A 10846-nucleotide genomic window follows, 5' to 3' on the forward strand; every position below is an offset into this window, starting at 1 on the left:
ACTTTAGGAAGCTAAGGGGCTGATTGTGGCTGGTGGATCTGATCCGAGGTGTAAGGTGCTGGCCTGCCCAACAGAGGCCTGGCTGTGCTTGTAAGCCTGTCCCCTGGCACCCTCGGGGACTCAGCCTTGGGAACTCCACCCTGCTGGACTCAGCCCACTCTGCTTACCCTACAAGCCCACCCTGGGACACCACGGCTGGGCAGACCCTCGCCCCTCGCCCCTCACGGGACCTCACCATGGGGGTGGGAGAGAGAAACCACCCCCCATACCTGTGCCGTCCAGGCAAGTGGCCGGAGTCCAGCTTGGGCATGGCGGGTCTGGGGCGGGGACGACTCTGTGGAAAACGGAATTCAGAGACACTGGTTTGCGTGAGTTTCCTGCAAATCCACACGTGCAGTTTACCAGGAACGTTCATTCAGATAAACCAACCCACGCCAAAACAAACTTCTTCCCATCTGTCCAAAGTCTCCGCAGGGCGCGTGGAGGTGGCGGGGTGGGAAGGACGTGGGCGGAAGCTAATTCTGAGTCCCCAAGGCCACAGGCACCGGGTCAAGAGGTCCAGGCGGGACTCCGGCCTTGGCACCGGGCGCGCTCCCCTCGGCAGGGTCCTTCCTCAGCTCTGCAGCGGGCCCGTGCAGTGGAAAGCCGGCTTCCACGCCTTTCCCCGTGGGGAGGCCCAGGGAGCCGAGCTGGGGCAGGCTTCCGGCCTTGAAGGTCACAGGTCACCCCAGCCCCATGCGCCGTGGGGGGGCCATTGATGCCCGGGCGCGGCGGGGGAGGAGTAGGGAGCCCCGCCCCTCTGGCCCCACCCCGCCCGCATAGCCACGCCCCTCCCGAGCCCTGCCACTCCACGGCCTGTCCCAGCCTGTCGGGGCAACACATCCATCAATCCCCGCCACGCCCCTTTCCTTAACCCCGCCCCTCCCGACCTCCGCCACTAGGAAAAGCGACCGAGTCTGCGCCACGCCCCTTTCAGCCCTGTCCCGCCCCGAACCAACCTCTACCATTCCACGCCCTTTTCCATCCTGTGTGCTCCACATGTGCATCATTCCCCGCCAAGCCCCCTTTTAGCCACGCCCATGGCCACCCAAACTCTGCCACTCCCACACTTTGCTCCGCCCAACCTGCAGGCTCAATCCCAGGCCCCGCCCCCTGTGGGCGGTGCCAACCGCTGCTGACCACCAGCAGCACAGCACGCAGCCTTGCTGTCTGCAGCCGCTTCCAACAGCGTGGGTGACAGCAAGGACATTCGCATCCTGCACCACGTGAAGCAGCACGCTCAGCGTGGGGACCATCGACGCCTTCTGCTCCCAGGAGTGAACCATGATTGTGGGCAAAAAAAAAGGTGAGAGTGGTCGCAGACAGAGGACACAGGCGTGGTCACTAGGGAGGGCTGGAGTGGGGTCCTCAGCCGAGGGCTGGGGAAACCTGTTGTCACCTTGTCTCTGGGGTTGTGGCTGCACCCAGGCCAGGGCGAGGGAATGGTCTGGAGCTCCGTGGGCCCAGCCGCAGGTTCAGAGCCCTCTCCCTGAACAAAGGTTGTGCAGCCAGCAGTCTGGCCTCCTGTGCCCCAGCCTGCACCCAGACCACTGTCCATACAGATAAGGTGGACAGTGCATGTCTGCCCAGGGGAAACACGGACCACCGTGGTGTCCACCAATATCAGCCTCCGTGACTTCTCAGCACCCTGGGTTCAGGGGCTCCTGGGCTAGGTGGATGTGAGTGGTGGGTGCGGCTCCTTCTGATCTCTAGACATGAGTGATGGGACCAGCTTGGCAGGTTCTCCCTGGCTCTCCTGTTAGCCTTGAACTCAAGGGTGGACACAGGCATCTTAGCTGCAGGACCCAGGGGAGAGGATGGGGCAGCCCCTGCTGGTCATCCCCCACCCCGTGAGGGGGCACCATATCTAGCTTCCAGTGCCAGGGAGACAACATTGTAGGACACAGGGGTCTGTGAGCTGGGAGTTGGAGGAGGTAGGCAGCAGATGCCACTGGAGGGAGAGAGGGAGCTGGGTCAGGCACCTGCCACCCCCACCTGCCTTCAAGCCACCCTCTGCTGCCTCTGCCCCTTGCAGGAGAGATTGTTGATGCAGTGATGCGGGAGTACCACCCTTCTCTGCTGCTGGAGCTGGGGGCTACTGTGGCTACTCGGCCATACACATAGCCCGCCTGCTGCCCCCTGGTGGGCGACTGTTCACCATGGAGATCAACCCTGACTTTGTTGCCATCACCCACCAGATGCTGGACTTTGCCGGCCTGCAGGACAAGGTGCAGCTTCTCTGACCCACATGGCCAGTGTGGGCATCGACTTAAGGTCCCTTCCCAAGAGCGGGAGAGTGGGGAGGCTGGCCTGGAGCTGGGGTGGGGAGGATGGGCTGCAGCCATGCTCAGTTGATGTCCAGGGAGGAAATGGCTGCAGCTGTGCCCAGCTGGTGCCCAGGAAGAAAGGGCTGCAGCTGTGCCCAGTTGTTGCCCAAGGAGGCATCAACAGCCATTGTAACAGGTCACCGTGCTGCTGGGAACATCCTAGGACCTCCTCCCTCAGCTTAAGCAGCATGACGTGGACACCCTGGACATGGTGTTCCTGGACCACTGGTAGGAGCTACCTGCCGGACATACTGATCCTGGAGGATGAGCCCAGCCATGACTGGAGGTGACTGGAGGTTATTTTTTTTGGGGGGGGGAAGTTGAGGACATTTATTTCATGATCACATGGCTGTACATCTTCTATAAATAACACGGAGCAGGAATATCTACATCCTCCCTCATGTTCCTCCTCTAGCCACCTTGCTCACCTGGCACCCAGTGCCAGGAGATGCCGAGTGTATTTTAGTTGGCTTTTCCCTGACCCTTGGACAGAGTAACCAGTGGGACACTGCAAGCCTCCTTCCAGGGAGGGAAGTCATTGCCCAGCACAGGGCCGCCTGGATGATGCTGCTGTCTTGGGAGATGCGAAGGAGACTGTGAAGTGTGGCTCACTCAGCTATCCCCCGAACTCCTCCTTTCCCTTTCCTGCCCACCCCTCGTTTGGGAGAGCAGGCTCAGGTCTCCCCCCGGCTACCCAGCGTGGACCTGCTCCAGGAGCCCAGTCAAGCTGAGTCACACAGGGTGTAGAGCTGGCTCCTGCATTAGGGGTATGTGGGGAGTGGCAGTCAAGGTGCCAGGGGTGAGAACGAGGGACCATCCTCCACTGCTTTCCCAGGATCATTTGCAGGGAGTCTTCAGAAGTGGAGCAGCCAGTGCCCAAGTGGGGTGGCAGCATCCCAGGCAGGGGCTTCCCATGCTATGCTCCAACACCTAGTTCTTAACTTCCTGTTCTACTATTTAGAAAGCAGGATACAAAAAGAGGGAGACACAGAGAAAAAATCTTCCATCCTCTGCTTCACTCCCCAAACGACCCCCAACAGCCAAGGTTGGACCTGGCTGAAGCCAAGAACCATGAACTCTCCTGGGGTTCCCATGTGGGCATGCCTGACCCTACCATGCCCCAAGGGCCATCTCTGTCCTCTGCAACAGTGTGGCCTGTTGCAGAAGGGGATGGTGCTGTTGGCCAACAACGTCATCTGCCCGGGAACCCCAGACTTCCTGGCACACATGCGTGGAAGCATCAGCTTCGAGTGCATTCACTACAGTGCCATGCTGGAACACATCCAGGTGGTGGATGGGCTGGAGAAGGCCATCTATGTGGGCCCAGGTGGCCCAGCATGACCTCAACCATGCACCCTGCCCTGGGTCCCTCCACCAAGCTGGCCCCTGCCAATCCTGCTTCTGCTGCAGTTGCTCTATTGGTGTTTTGTTTTAAACTTTTTGCATTTTCTTACAAAAATGTAGATGTGTACTAATAGTCTTAATGTTGGCTTCATTTAAATGCTCATCTTCAATGTTATAATGTTTCTTCTGTTTCCAAAGTCATAACAGCAGGCACCCAACAGCAGCAGTCCCTGCCCCCACCCCACAGCGGGTGTTGCTCAGTTCGGCCCTGCTGCTGGAGATCTAATCCCTAGGAGCCCATGGCTGGGCCCCGGCCCTATGGAGGGAGAGGCAGAGGGAGGAGGGCATTGTAGCTGCACATGTGCGCAGGGCTGGGAGAGGGACAGGGCATGACAGCGGGCAAACAAGCTTGGCTTCCGGTGAATGGAGACACCGGATGGATGCAGCTCAGTTCAGGGGTGGTATGGGTTGATCTTCAGGGGCCTCAGGCCCGGAGCTGGCAGGTGTGGCCTTCCCTGAGCCAAATTTGTGTGTGGGTGAGTGAGGAGTGGTGCTGCTGGGGGCACACAGGGAGAACAGCTAGCAGCAATCATTACAAGAAGCCCCTGGCCAGAGGAGGAAAGGGCAAGTGGGACGAACTGCCAGGGCAGAGAACAACATACCAGGCATGCAAGCTAGACCCAGGAGTCAACAAGCTGAGGCTTAGTGTCCCCCGCAGTGACAACCAGCCTGACAGTGGGCCTCCTGGGCCAGGAGGGGAGGAGTCTTCTTGCCAGGGTTGGGCTGCAGCAGGCACACAGGCGGGTGTGTGAATGGGCAGGCAGGAGCACAGCAGCCTTAAGAGGCAGAACACAGCAGTTAGGTTAGTGGGGGGAGACTGAGGGAGGGGCCTGACGATGGGTCCGCTACCACAGTGCCAAAGGAGGACCCGAGCTGGCCAGAGCAGATGGGTGCACTGGCCTGTGCGTGAAGCCAGGAGAACTGGCGGGGAGCAGGTGGTGGGCCTCGCCTAGCATGCACATGCAGAGCCCAGACCCTGCTCTTCTTCCCAGACAGGGTGGACAGGCCAGCTGTGTTCCCTGCGCCCAATGGCCCAGGGCTCAGGACTTCAGGACTGCAATGGATGCTCTTGAGGAAGGGAGGGTGCATCCACTCCCTTCCCTGGCAGCCAATCACTACTTGTAAGGAGTGATTTGAATGTTCCACCCTGGACACAGCACCACTTCCTCTTTCTCACAGCTCAAGAAATTCGCGCCACTCCAGTTGTCCACCAATCAGCCATTTCACCTGAAAATCCCACCCCCACTCTCCCAGCCCCATCCCCAACTCTGCTCACTTACCAATCATTCTTAGGCAATCATCTGTGACAGTCTCAGGCACCAATCCCCTGAGGCCTGCCCTCAATTCCTCCCAATCCCCCCCACACACACCTTGCAGACAAAAAGGCCCCCAAGTGCGGCTCTGTCTCTCTCTTTCCCTTCAGCCCTCCCTTCCTCCCCCTCCCCTTCCCCTTTTCCTCCTCGCCTCTCCACCACCCCTACCCCGTTCCTGCCCCACTGGAACAAACCTCCTAAGGTACCTTGTTGCGTCTGGTATTTTCAGCTCACGGTAAAGAACCAGGTTGCGGGAATTAGCTGCACATAATAAATATTGTAATATCATATGAACTAGAACTTAAACTGCTTTAAATAACTAACACTACTCACTTTCTTTTTTTTTAAGATTTATTTTATTTTTATTACAAAGTCAGATATACTGAGAGGAGGAGAAATAGAGAGGAAGTGGAGCTGCTGGGATTAGAACCAGCGGCCATATGGGATCAAGGCGAGGACCTTAGCCACTAGGCCACGCTGCAGTCACTTGCAGAGTGAATCAGCAGATGGAAGATCTTCCTCTCTGTCTCTCCTGTATATCTGATTGTCCAATAAAAGCAAATCTTTAAAAAATAAAAAAAATGCAAAATAAACTTAAAATTTCCATCTTTATAAACCCTTTTGAAGTATTATCTGACTATATTACTTTTCTTGACCAGCGCCTAAGGAAAGTAGATATATTCCATGGTCTGAAGTCTTAAGGATTGCTTCTATGCTTTAAGAACTCGTACACCTGGGTTTCAAGCATGTGGCCTGCTGGCTTGGCAGAAGGCAGGCTTTGGGAGTCACCTATTCTTCCTGCCTTTCCTGTTTTGTTGTTGTTGTTATTGTTCTTATTGTTAACTGTTTAATGCCCATACTTCTTTACACAGAGTAAAAGATTCCAGAATGGAAAGGGTTCAGTCACTGATTCCACATACATAAAACTGCATCTTGTCCACACGCCAAGCACTAAGTGTTTCCAACTGCATGAGAATGAAAGGCTCAGCTGTTAGTCTAGCCAACCTGTATCTGAATTTCAGAATGTAGGGCATACACTGCTACTTCATAAACATGCAAGGGTTGGGAGACTAATTTCGTAAAATTCTCGTTACTAGGCCCAGTGTGGTAGCCTATTGGCTAAAGTACACACCATGCATGCCCTGATTTCTTATTCAGGTGCTGATTTATGTCCTGGCTGCTCTGCTTCCCATCCAGCTTACTGCTTGTGGGCTGAGAAAGTGGTCCAGGACAGCCCAAAGCCTTAAGACCTTGCACCCACATGAGAGACCTGTAATGGCTTCAGGTGGGCTCAGATCTGGCCTTTGTGGGCATTTTTGGAGTGAATTAACATATGCAAGATCTTTCTCTCCTCCTCTCTGTAAATTTGACTTTTCAATAAAAATAAATTCAATGTTTTAAAAAGATTCTCACTACCAAGAACCTGCATCTTCTATGAGAACTGTAAATGTTTAAGTACACCTTGAAATAAGTTCACTCAAGCCAAGAAACAAGAAATTTTATTATTTACCATCAGGGTGTGTGACCCAAAATAGGCAGTTGGTCTGTGCCTTAGTTTCTTCATTTGAACAACACACATACACACATACACACACACACAAATAGCCATCACACCCTATATATCTGGTTTACTTATGTCACAGCTTTAAGATGAAATTGATAAAATATTAATCAATTCACTTAACTTTTAATGAATTGCTATTCTATGCCAATTTATATATATATTTATTTTTATATGGTTGTATATTTATATATAATTATATATATTTAGATATATCATTATATATTAATATAAATTACATATTATTATTATTATATATCATATATATATATATATATATAAATAGATTTAGAAAGACAGTATCCCAAGTAAACAGTCAACCACAAAAACATGCACACCAGTAGGGGTGGATGCTCTGCTATATCAGCTTTTGCATTTATTGATAAGGTTGTGATAAGAAACTGTATCTATAGCAGTAATGCTCTGGGAGTTTGGGAATAGGGTGTATCAGTTAATTGTAGTGCCAATATTATTCATGATCCTGCTTATGTATGTGTGAAATCCCCATTTATCTTTATTGTTTTTACGGTTTTGGACTGGTTGGATTTTTCAGGGTTTATTGTTTGCACGCCAGTGGGCAGGCCTAGCAGGTCTTAATTTATTGTTGGTTATTATTGACCTGGGTACCCGCATGCTCCTAATTTACTGAGGACACCAACTACATCAGCAGTAATTGTTTGTTCGGGCAGTGCTAGTGCTTCTCAACAGAGAATCCCAGGAAGTATGGCTGAACATGATGGACCGGTAGTCAAAGACGGGTAAGTATCTGATAAGGCTTTACCAACCTAAGACAGGCGTCGTGTTCACAGCCACGCGGTTAGCCCATGACCGGTAAGGAGAGCCCTAACTCGGAACACCTAAGACAGGCACGGTCCTTTGCTTATTAAAACAAAAAGGGGGAGATGTCGGGAGCACTGCACGTGTGCCCTAAGATGGCGCTGAGACCTCTCCTCCCTCCGGAGCTTGGCGGTACACAGGTTTCAGGAAGTGCCTTCTGATTTGCCCGTAGCTGCATGCTTAGCGCGTGTGCTTCGCATGATCAGAGCCATGATTGGTGTGCCTGCCGCGTGCATCGGTGACCTTTAAGCTGATTGGACTAGGATTGTATTTAGTGGTGGGGGTTTCAGGAAGAAGCGGGCCAGGACAGGAAGACAGAGACGGAGACGGACGGATGGACTGAGACGGAGGACAGAGTACGACTGGGACCGACGGACGGATGGACAGAAGATTAGGGGTGACGAGGAGGTTGGGGAATGAAGCAGAGACAAACGGGAGGAAAAGGGAGAAGTCGAGTCGACTGGCTGGGAAACGGACTGGTTGGAAGAATAAAGTTCCTCAAGAAACAGAGCCTGGAGTGTCGGCTGATTTCTTCTGTGGGACGGAAGACCCCGACAATTAAACAGTACTGAAAGTAATCAGATAGCACTTCTGAGAGCAATGTGGCAAAATACAGGCAAGATGAAGGAAAGGCAAGACAGCAATTTCAAGTCTAGCTATCCATCATTCCCCACCATCCCTCCTCCCCTAAAGAAAACCCACTTATTTTTAAATGAACAAGGACACATGTACACCGATGTTTAATGTATCAATGATCACTTTGATTAAATAATTACATAATATAATAGAAATAGCAGCTGTGTTGTATTACTTCAGGGGGGCAACACTCATACTAAAAGTTGAAATACTTGGAGTGCGCATAGCTTTATTATCGGCAAATCTCAAGAATTACAATTATTAAGAAGTTGTTGGGCCCAGTGCAATGGCGTAGTGGTTAAGTCCTCACCTTGCACGTGCTGGAATCCCATATGGAAACTGGTTCCAATCCCGGCGGCCCTGCTTCCCATCCAGCTCCCTGCTTGTGGCCTGGGAAAGCAGTTGAGGATGGCACAAAGCCTTGGGACCCTGCACTCACGTGGGAGACCTGGAGGAAATTCCTGGCTCCTGGCTTCAGAGGATTGGCACAGCACTGACCATTGCGGTCACTTGGGGAGTGAATCATGGGATGGAAGATCTTCCTCTTTGTCTCTTCTCCTCTCTGTATATCTGATTTTGCAATAAAAATAAATAGATCTTAAAAAAAAAGAAGGCATGGCTCATTACAGCACCATCTGTGGTGCTGGTCTCCCATGAAAGTGCTGGTTCAGGTGCCAGCTGCCCCACTTCCATTCCAGCTCCTTACTAAAGTGTGTGGGAAGCCTGGACAGAGTTTCAGGCTCCATGCTTTGACTTGACCTAGCGCCAGCCATTACAGCCATTTGGGTAGTGAACCAACAGATGGGAAATCTTCCTCTTTAACCCTACATTTCTAATAAACAAACAAATGATTAAAAATACTTAGAAACACTATTTGTGTCAAATATAATGACAAACAAATGTGCATTGGTAATTTCCTATCTGCTATAAAGGTAAAAACTTACGATAATGATACACGGAGACTTTGAGATAACATTTACCTGAGCTGAGGGACATAAGACAAAAGAAAGTTGCCTGTGTCAGAATTGTTTTGCAAACAAACAAATAAAACCAAAGCCTTTAATAAAGAGAATCTTAATATCGCTTTGATTTGGAAGTGATTGCACATACAATAATCGGTTGCACATATTTTCTGAGTACTTGAAATTGTCATAAAACTCAAATAAAACAAATGAAGCCCAGACATTTAGCTCCAGTGTAATGTATACTTTAGTCATTTAAATGTGTTGAAGCATTCCAGAAAGTATAAGCATCTCTTAAAGCTATCAATACTATCAGTCTCAGCAACAGTGGCAAATTTGAAACCTGGAACCATCCTCTTCTTCACTGAATGCTCCCTTGAGGTACCAACCACCGTCTGTGTCTGCATGTAGCTCTTCATTATGCTTTATTAGCATCAGTAACACAGCTCAACCATTGTGGCTTCTTCACTGATACCTTCACATTGGCCAGTTCTACTCCATATTTGTATTTTACAAGTTGTTGGTGGGAAATGGAAGTAGACATTCAATAATAAAAGACAAACCACAGGGATAGACAAAGGAAGATGGAGACTCTACATAATCATGATCAGCCAACCAAGAGCTTTGCAAGCATAAAATCTCTGCTCAAAAGCCCAAAGACTTAGCAACACAAGCAAGCATCAAGCTTTTAAGAACAGCAAGAATGGAATTATTAGTTGCAAATGGGAGAACACTCAAGAAGTGTAGCCTTCCATTTTACAGGAAGACAAAATGGTCAGTTAGTGATGCTGGAAGAGCAAATGGAAACACATGTAGCCAGTATGCATGTAGGAGACAGACTAAGCCAAGGTTGTCACAGCAGTCTCTGTACAATGAGTAATGGCAGTGAACAGTGGGCTAAGCCAAGAGTCCTGGAAGCTGTAAGATCCCTTAATAATTGTAACAGATTGTTACTAATAAATGTTGGATTGCTGAATTCTCACTGCATTCAATCACCCTATCCTACACAGGCCTGATTCCTCTTACTGTTCTAAAGTCGCAGTCCAGTTGGAAAGTCTGGTTCCATGGCTACCTCACTCAACACTGGTGCTCGGCTTATATTTGTGGATTTGAGGAATGTATTTTTATGCAACCATAAGCCACAGAAACACCTTTACCCACCTGCTGTGGTGACAATGTAATGACAGACAATTAATGTCAACGATGATGTGGAAACACAGAACTCCTTAAATATTGCTGAAAGGAATGTCCAATACTACAGCCACTTTGGCAGTTTCTTAAAAATAAGCATGTCGAGAGATGTGGGTCTATCTTTTTGTTTCTACAGGCTATCAACCAGTTGTCCCAACAGCATTTATTGAACAGACCTTCCCATTTGCCAGAATTATCGTTTGTCCTTTTGTCAAAGATTATTTGGCTGTATCTGTGTGGGTTCCCGTCTGGTGTTTCTATTCTGCTCCATTGATCTTCCTCTCTATCTTTGTGCCAGTACCAGGCTCTTTTGATAACCACTGCCCTCTAAATGGATAAAAGATCTAAACCTACATCCAGAAACCTTTAAACTTTTGGAAGAAAATGTTGGAAATACTCTGCAAGATCTAGGGGTGGTCCTTACTTCCTAAGAAGGACTCCAAAAGCAGTAGAAATCAAGACCAGAATAAACAATTGGGACCTCATCAAACTAAGAAGCTTCTGTACAGCAAAGGAAACAATCAATAAAGCAAAAAAAGCAGCCCACAGAATGGGAGAAGATCTTTGCGCACTACA

The 10846-nt window shown here is 50.0% G+C and overlaps 1 pseudogene; it reads left to right on the forward strand.

Moving 5' to 3' along the window:
* The first annotated feature begins 308 nt into the window (after positions 1–308).
* On the forward strand, positions 309–3774 carry LOC131482972 (catechol O-methyltransferase-like; annotated as a pseudogene).
* Positions 3775–10846: the final 7072 nt, after the last annotated feature.

Source organism: Ochotona princeps, chromosome 22, assembly GCF_030435755.1.
Source record: "Ochotona princeps isolate mOchPri1 chromosome 22, mOchPri1.hap1, whole genome shotgun sequence".
Classification (NCBI taxonomy): Eukaryota; Metazoa; Chordata; class Mammalia; order Lagomorpha; family Ochotonidae; genus Ochotona; species Ochotona princeps.